The 7,137-nt window shown below is 46.8% G+C and overlaps 2 long non-coding RNA genes across 2 annotated transcripts; both read right to left on the bottom strand.

Moving 5' to 3' along the window:
- Positions 1–1,276: 1,276 nt before the first annotated feature.
- LOC119276986 lies at positions 1,277–2,917 on the bottom strand. Its single transcript, XR_005136892.1, has 3 exons — positions 2,859–2,917; positions 2,189–2,275; positions 1,277–1,381 (listed from the first exon to the last, which is right to left on the bottom strand). It is a non-coding gene; the product is annotated as an uncharacterized LOC119276986 (long non-coding RNA).
- A 400-nt stretch (positions 2,918–3,317) lies between these two features.
- On the bottom strand, positions 3,318–4,202 carry LOC119276935. The gene is made up of 3 exons (XR_005136873.1): positions 4,159–4,202; positions 3,952–4,056; positions 3,318–3,630 (listed from the first exon to the last, which is right to left on the bottom strand). It is a non-coding gene; the product is annotated as an uncharacterized LOC119276935 (long non-coding RNA).
- Between the last annotated feature and the right edge of the window lie 2,935 nt (positions 4,203–7,137).

Below are 7,137 nucleotides of genomic sequence, written 5' to 3'. Positions count from 1 at the left end.
GCGCGCCCGCGGTTATTCCTTTTTTATGGGGGAAAACACGGGCCGCCTCCTTTCACATTAACTATGGTGTGACGCATGCCCGCGGGAACCAACCCCATGCATGCCACCCACGTCACACGCACCTCCCCACGCCGCGCCACGCGCGGGAATCGTGGAAAGCGTAGCACGCGAAGAATCTTACCACAGTAAAAACCGCCCCGCCTGCCCGTGCACCGTTTTTGGCCTAGCCCAAACAATGCGTTGCGCTTATGTGTGGACGAGGCCCGGGGGCTCCTGTCGGTGTACAAAATGAGGGGTACACTTTTTGTACCCCTATAACTGTGCACGGGCCGTCTGAGCCACGGGCACCACCACACCAAGCAAGGCAAGGGAGGTGAGCCAGGGTAAGACCGAAGCTCAAGAGAACTACGACGCCAAGGCCAAGACCACGAAGAGCAAAGGGGACGAAGTGGACTCCCCGGCAAGATCCTTGCCGGGAGACAGTTCTAGCAGCCCCGGCAAGACCCTTGCCGCGGCGACTCGTCCCGCGCTTATGGAGCGAATCACCCTTGAGTCCACTGCCCCCAAAGGGAAAGGATTCAGGAGACATCCCCGTGGCGGCATGCAGATCTTCATGAAGACATTCAAGATCAGATACACACTAAGGAGGCCACAACCCTTGGTGGGATCCCAGCCGAGGAAGACCACAAGGTCCATGACAGGAGGCGCCTCGGCAAGACCCTTGCCGGGGCCCCGGCAAGACCCTTACCGAGGACACCTGCAGGGCCACCATCAGGCCCACGCCGACTAAACCTCTACCACCGCATGCATGCAGCTGCTGACCCAACCAGCTGGGCAGGCACCTGCGTGGCGGCATGCAGATCTTCGTGAAAACCCACCACTGCGCCACCTCAGTTGCCTGCCTAATTACGTGGCATCGCAGGCGTCACTGGCCAGGGCGCGTGTCGACACAAGAAGGAGCGGCGACGGACGAGGCAGATCTCTCCCCCATCCCCGATAAAGTGAGGACACCTAAGCAAGACGCATTAAATGCGCCTTGTCATGTAATGCAAGGGATAACCTCGCATCACTGTTCCATTTCCACCTGCTACGTGCCACTGTGGCAACCCCTTTTTCTATAAAAGGAGGGTCGAGGCGGCCAGGAGAAGGATTCGTCTTTTTGGAGCTCCTCACGCCCCATTGCTAGCTCAAGAACACAAATATACAATCCACCAAAGCAGGAGTAGGGTTTTACGCATCCTTGCGGCCTGAACCTAGATAAACGAACTGTGTGCTACCTGTTAGATCCGCTCTTCTCACAATCCCGTGCCCCGCCAACTGTAGTAGGGATTTTCGTGATCCCATAGGTGTCGTTCCGCACCGACACGCTACCCGATCAAACCTACCATATTTGCAACAACATTAGACATTTGTACGTATGAATAGATAGTAGAAGAAGAAACTTAAAAAAATTACACGCTTTCCAAAATCCTTAAATTTTATTAAGCGTACAAATGAGATCAACAAGGTATCTAGTATAAAACAACAATAATAGCAGCAGCACTTGAGGCCATACAAATGAGGATAACAAAATACCCTGCTGATAGAAAATGCATTGCCGAAGTCAAGTTACTATAGCAGCAGCACTCGAGGCCATACAAATGAGGAAAACAATGTACCCTGCTGATAGAACATACATTGTAGAAGTCAAGTTACTATAGCAGCAGCGGTTGAGGCAATATAAATCCTCCAAAAATGACATCAGTAACAATCAATATCCATGATGCGGAGCCACTGCTCATCGACCTGGCTGGTGTAAGCTTCTAACGTTCATGTCTCAACAAGTTTACACATGAAACTAAATATTTATCAAGGCACCGACAATAGTGAACAACATTTGCTTGCCAAGTGATCTCCGAAAGACATGCAAAATAACTATGAGCCATGGACACTAATAGATCTATAGAAGTGGCAAATGGTTCTGTTAAGAGATATTGAGATAGTGGTTAGAATGTATAGGATTACTTTGGTTTGAGTGAATGAGATGATAAATTTAACCACCAAGATCCATGGGGCACAAACACATTAGTTGAAAATCACACCATGTGCAACTCTGAACTAGATCAACTAAATAGTTGTTGTTCACTAGCAGTTGAGCTGGGGAATGAAAATAATGGAGAAAACATAGGAGTGGCAGTGGAGAACTAACCCTTTGTTGATCACAGTTTAGATCCCAACAGCCACCGCGGTTGCCCTTTCAAGGTATATTTTGCGACTGTTACGGAGTTACCTAGACCTGCATCCCGAAAAACAAGATATCATAATCAGACAATTAGAGTGTTAAGTGATCGAAATAAAAAGATAGGAATAACATCAAGAAAAAAAGATTTAGGATAACTTGTCACGAGCACTATTGAGGAGGGCGAGCTAGTGATAGAGCAAAGGAGTTGAAGAAACAATGCGTTGTGTCACTGTTCTGGCAAGTGCTAGCTCGGTGTGTGCCTCCAGGTTGAGAGAGAGTGAGCGAACATGTGGCCTTGGCACTAGTACTAGTAGGTGCACAACTAATAGTAGTAGTACTCTAAATTGACTCACTAATACATGTGCTTAATACACAAATTAACAGGTTTAAACCTATGTATTCTTACTGTAGGACTGCCACAATGTAATAATGTAATTTTCTTCTTAGGTTCAGATTAAATTTATTTCTGGAATACATATTCACCGGGCCGCAGGAGACAAGGGCAGAAAAATAAAAATGCCTTGGGAGAAAACTCTAAACAGAACATGTTGACATGTTAATACAGTAACAGAAATCATGTCTCCAAAACCTAGGGAAAAATGTAAACTAAATTATATCTTGATAGAAGGCCACATACCACAGTGCATCAGTCTGTCTCTGCTTTTTACCCTGTTGTTTGTCTCTACTTGGTACCCTGCAATGTACAAGATACAGAAAAAAATTAGTGTTACTGATTCAGAGAGGAAGTGCACACACACAACACACCGGCTGCTGCACCAGAGCCCTCCATAGCAGTTGCCGACACCTTGTCAGCACACATACACAACACACCCTTATAGTTAGAGAGGGCAGTAGCTATGCTAGGTAATCAACACTGACAGTGTTGGACCTTTGTTATGAATCTGTATAGGAATATAGCGATTGAAAAAAACTCATCAATAAGATTGTAACTTTGTATATCACTCCCTGCCTCCCTCCCTCAGATACATCCACTGGCCGAGCCTCTTGGAGGCCAAACGGGGGCATGACCTGCCCCCTTCCAAAACTGTAATTTTTTACTCCCACGTATATTAAGTGTTTTGGTCCAGCCTATAAGTGAATGATTCCCCTGCCAATTCAAATAATATATATGTTGTTCTAGAGCATTAGATTGATTAAATGGAAGGATATATACGCACTCTGTACCTATAAGCTAGCTAGCTACAAGTAGGTTGATTGATTGTTTTATGAGCAGCTTCCTGCTTGCTGCTGCATCTGCACAGGATGTTTGCTTGCAACTTCATTAGATAGAATCGCCGGGTTCTTGCTGCATCTGGTGGCATTAGATTGATATGTCGGTTGCTTGCTGCTGAATATGCATGGCATGACTTGTGTTGTTGAGCACAACTACCAAGATGACGAATCGACAACTGCATAAAAGTCAAACTATCAAATGAGAGAAAGAGCAAGTTATGTTCATGTGATTTGCATATGTTTTCATGCATATTTTTCATTCGGTTTAAAAATTGCCCCCTGCCCTCTGATCGCTTGTCATGCTCCGCCACTAGATAAATCAGCGATTGCAAAAAAGGCCATCAATCGGACGAGTTAGCGACACAGTCTGAACCCAAAGACAGCATACAGAGTAGTGGGTGAATCAAGCTCAAGCGCAAATTTGCTGCTGTAACTATTGTCAAGATAGAGAGAATGAATTCATAAGGTTACTCACTACAAGTATAATGGAAAATTACCTACAACTGCTAAGATTTCATCCTGAAACAAACTGCTCATCAACAAGCTGCTCCTTGAATGCTAAGTACGCAGAAACTGTTCATGAATTGTGGGGCTCTCGAACACTTCTTGCACGCACGCATCAGGGATCAGACCAAATCATGAGAGGCAGGTCGAGGGACATCAGGGATGGGGTTATTGTGATCTTGGTCGGACGGGGGGCTAACCTTGGTGGAGAAGAGGTGTCGCCGACGGCGGCCTAGGAGTTGGTCGCTCGCTGCTAGACTTTGGACAGGGACATCACCGCACAGCCCACAAGGTGGGCGTGACGGCTGGCGGTGTGGACGGAGAGGAGATAACGGAGACGTGATGTGTGGTCGGAGAGGAGCCGCCAGAGATGTGCAGTGTTGGACATGATGCCGCAACCGAAACCCTAGCCACGGCTAGGGGTCACAGGTGAGCGCCGGAGAGGAATGGATGTGTTGCGTGAGGGGTGGATGGGCAGGGTATGCGGCGGATCTGGTAGTGGCTTGAGCTGCGAGGTGAGGGGAAGGGAGGGGGAGGGCCAGCGGCGAGCTGTGGGAGGAAGAAAGCGAAGAGGTGGTGGGTGGCGGCGTGCTGTCGAAGATGAGGGAGGGGGCTGCGGATGAAGAGAGGAGGGGACGAGGAGGAGCATTTAGGGTTAGCATTTTATATGGGAACAGTTATGCAGGCTTGAGTGGGCTTTGAGCGGGCTTGCGGGGCTGTACCAGGCCATTCATGACAGATTTTGAAAATGTCATGAGAAATCCGTCATGGATTCACAGATTTCTTGTAGCAGAATTATTAGCACGAACACTAACCCTAGTTGGATAACTAGCAGAAATCATTTATACAGATGAAACAACTTATCATTTATCACTTGTACCATTCAAACAATGAATATACTACATGGATCTAACAAAACTTACTCATATTTGAAGGATTGGGAGAACAAAACCATAGGATTTCTATTCCAAAACGGGCAAGGCATGAGTAACCAGAGAAACCATATGATCTATTGCACACTTAAATGGGTATAGATAACTTGCCAGCGGTGACGGCAACCTCTGTCTCCATCTCCATGTCGTGCTTTGGTGCTTTAGCAGCCCCAGCGTCGCCACTCCCTCCGATGGGGCGCTTCGGCGGCATCCTCATACACTGACGACTTTGAGGACTTAGAGCGGTGTCGAGGATGCAAGCGGAGAGAGAGGATTGTGTGTATGGCGAGGATGGGGGGTGTGGCCGCTCAGGCACACCATTAATATGGAGTAGTGGGAGTTGTGGGAGAGAGGAGGGCGGTGGTCAAACTGATGGCTCGCCTCCCGGTGAGCCTGCGCACCGAACTGCTGGCATGCCTACCAAAGTTTCACACAGCTACTCGCACGCCTCCCGATGACACTGTGCAGCGAGCATGCCTCCGTCAATTCACACATCTGCACGCACGCTTCCCGGTCTACCTGCGCGGAGGACTGCTCGCATGCATCCCATCAACCCACGCCTGCTCACACGGCACAAGGGTCGCGTGGCGGCACGTATATTGTTTTTCTATTTGGATGATTAATGCTGTCGTTTTATTGCTTAACCAAAGCATGGCACGTATCCATTGTTGGTCTAACACTCACGGTTTGAATAAATAATCTGTTTGGGATATTGGTTCCCAATTATTATTATCTCCTGATTGTAATTAGATAAAGATTACATCAAAACTGGTCTCAAATTTGAGAAAAAAAAGTACAATGCCACTTTGTATTGGTGTCCATATGACAACATGATAAGTTTCATGAACTTCAAATAAGTTTTGGATGTACCAGAATTTAAAAATCAAGATTCTCAATGTTTGAAATTTGTTGCACGAGGAGTAAACATGCACCGAGTGAGACAAATGTGTTTTTGCAATCCATTTAGGTGCACTATCACGTGTTCATGTAGCTCAAATTTCATTGTTGCACATTATACCCGTAGAAAATCAATCAATTAATGTACTAAGACGTCTTAATGATCTCTGTGATTTTTTCGAAATTAAAACGTCCCTCCTTTGGTAACATATGTTCACCGTGGGATAATTAATTTAACATGCATTGTAGTTGCGGTGGATTCGCGGTGTGTGTGTGTGTGTGGGTGGGTGGGTGTTTGCATCTGGGGGTGGCGGGTGGCTCACAGTACACTACGAGTTGTGAGCCACCGTGTGGGTTCGCCGTTTCGTTAGGCAAGTCGGTGCCACATCAAAGTCGTGAATTCATTATTTAAAACATTACACAACCCTTTCATACATACATGTTTTGGCCACATGCAGTCGATGGTTGTCCTACACGACACTCGATACTCGCGTGTGACACTTTCTGTGGGCTCGCAAGGTCGTCGTCCATCACTTTCATGAATAGCCGGCAGTGAGGTTAATTTGACCAGCAAGGTAGAATCTTTTTGGTTTGTGTTATGGTGGTATGTAGTACGCGTCGAAGAGGTGGGATGGGACTAGCATATGTACTATACGTACGCATCCGTGAACAAGTACACCTCACTCAGTGTCGGGACTTTTCAGTTTCCGAGGCACATGCCACATGAAAATTGTGAAATTGGCTATTCAAATATCACACAACACCTCTTTGGGCCACATGCATGCACGTGGTGGTTATCCTAGCTAGGACACTCACACGTGATGCTTCCATCTATGGGCCCATGAGGCCATTTTCAATGCATGCGTGCATCACTTTGACCTACATCGAGAGAGGTTAATTAATTTCACCATCGATGAGGATTCTTTTGGGTTGTACATATTATGGCACGAGCATATAGTATGCGGTGAAGAGGGGGGAAAAGGATCGTCATATGTAGTATGCTTCATGAACCTCGCTCTGTGTGGGTGCATGGTTTAAGGGTCTTTGAGGCATGTGGCACATCAAAGTTGCGCATTTTGGGTATTGAACATATATATGTTTGGCCCACATGCAAAGCGGTGGTGGTTGTCCTCTGGCACCCACTTAAGCAGTTATCAGCGATATCGATGCTTTCCATATATGGGCCCTCTTGGTCCATCACTACTTTTTGCCTGACAACAAGAGAGGTTAATTTTACTTAGGAGGGGATTATTATTTTACCTTGTAATATGGTATATATATGGGTCATGCTCTGGGATGACATGCATGATACAGTTTGAGCACACACACATGCATTTGTACGCATGAATC

This window comes from Triticum dicoccoides, chromosome 1A, assembly GCF_002162155.2.
Source record: "Triticum dicoccoides isolate Atlit2015 ecotype Zavitan chromosome 1A, WEW_v2.0, whole genome shotgun sequence".
NCBI classification, from domain to species: domain Eukaryota; kingdom Viridiplantae; phylum Streptophyta; class Magnoliopsida; order Poales; family Poaceae; genus Triticum; species Triticum dicoccoides.
Note: the sequence above shows the minus strand (reverse complement) of the source record. Positions and strands in the feature narration are given on the sequence as shown.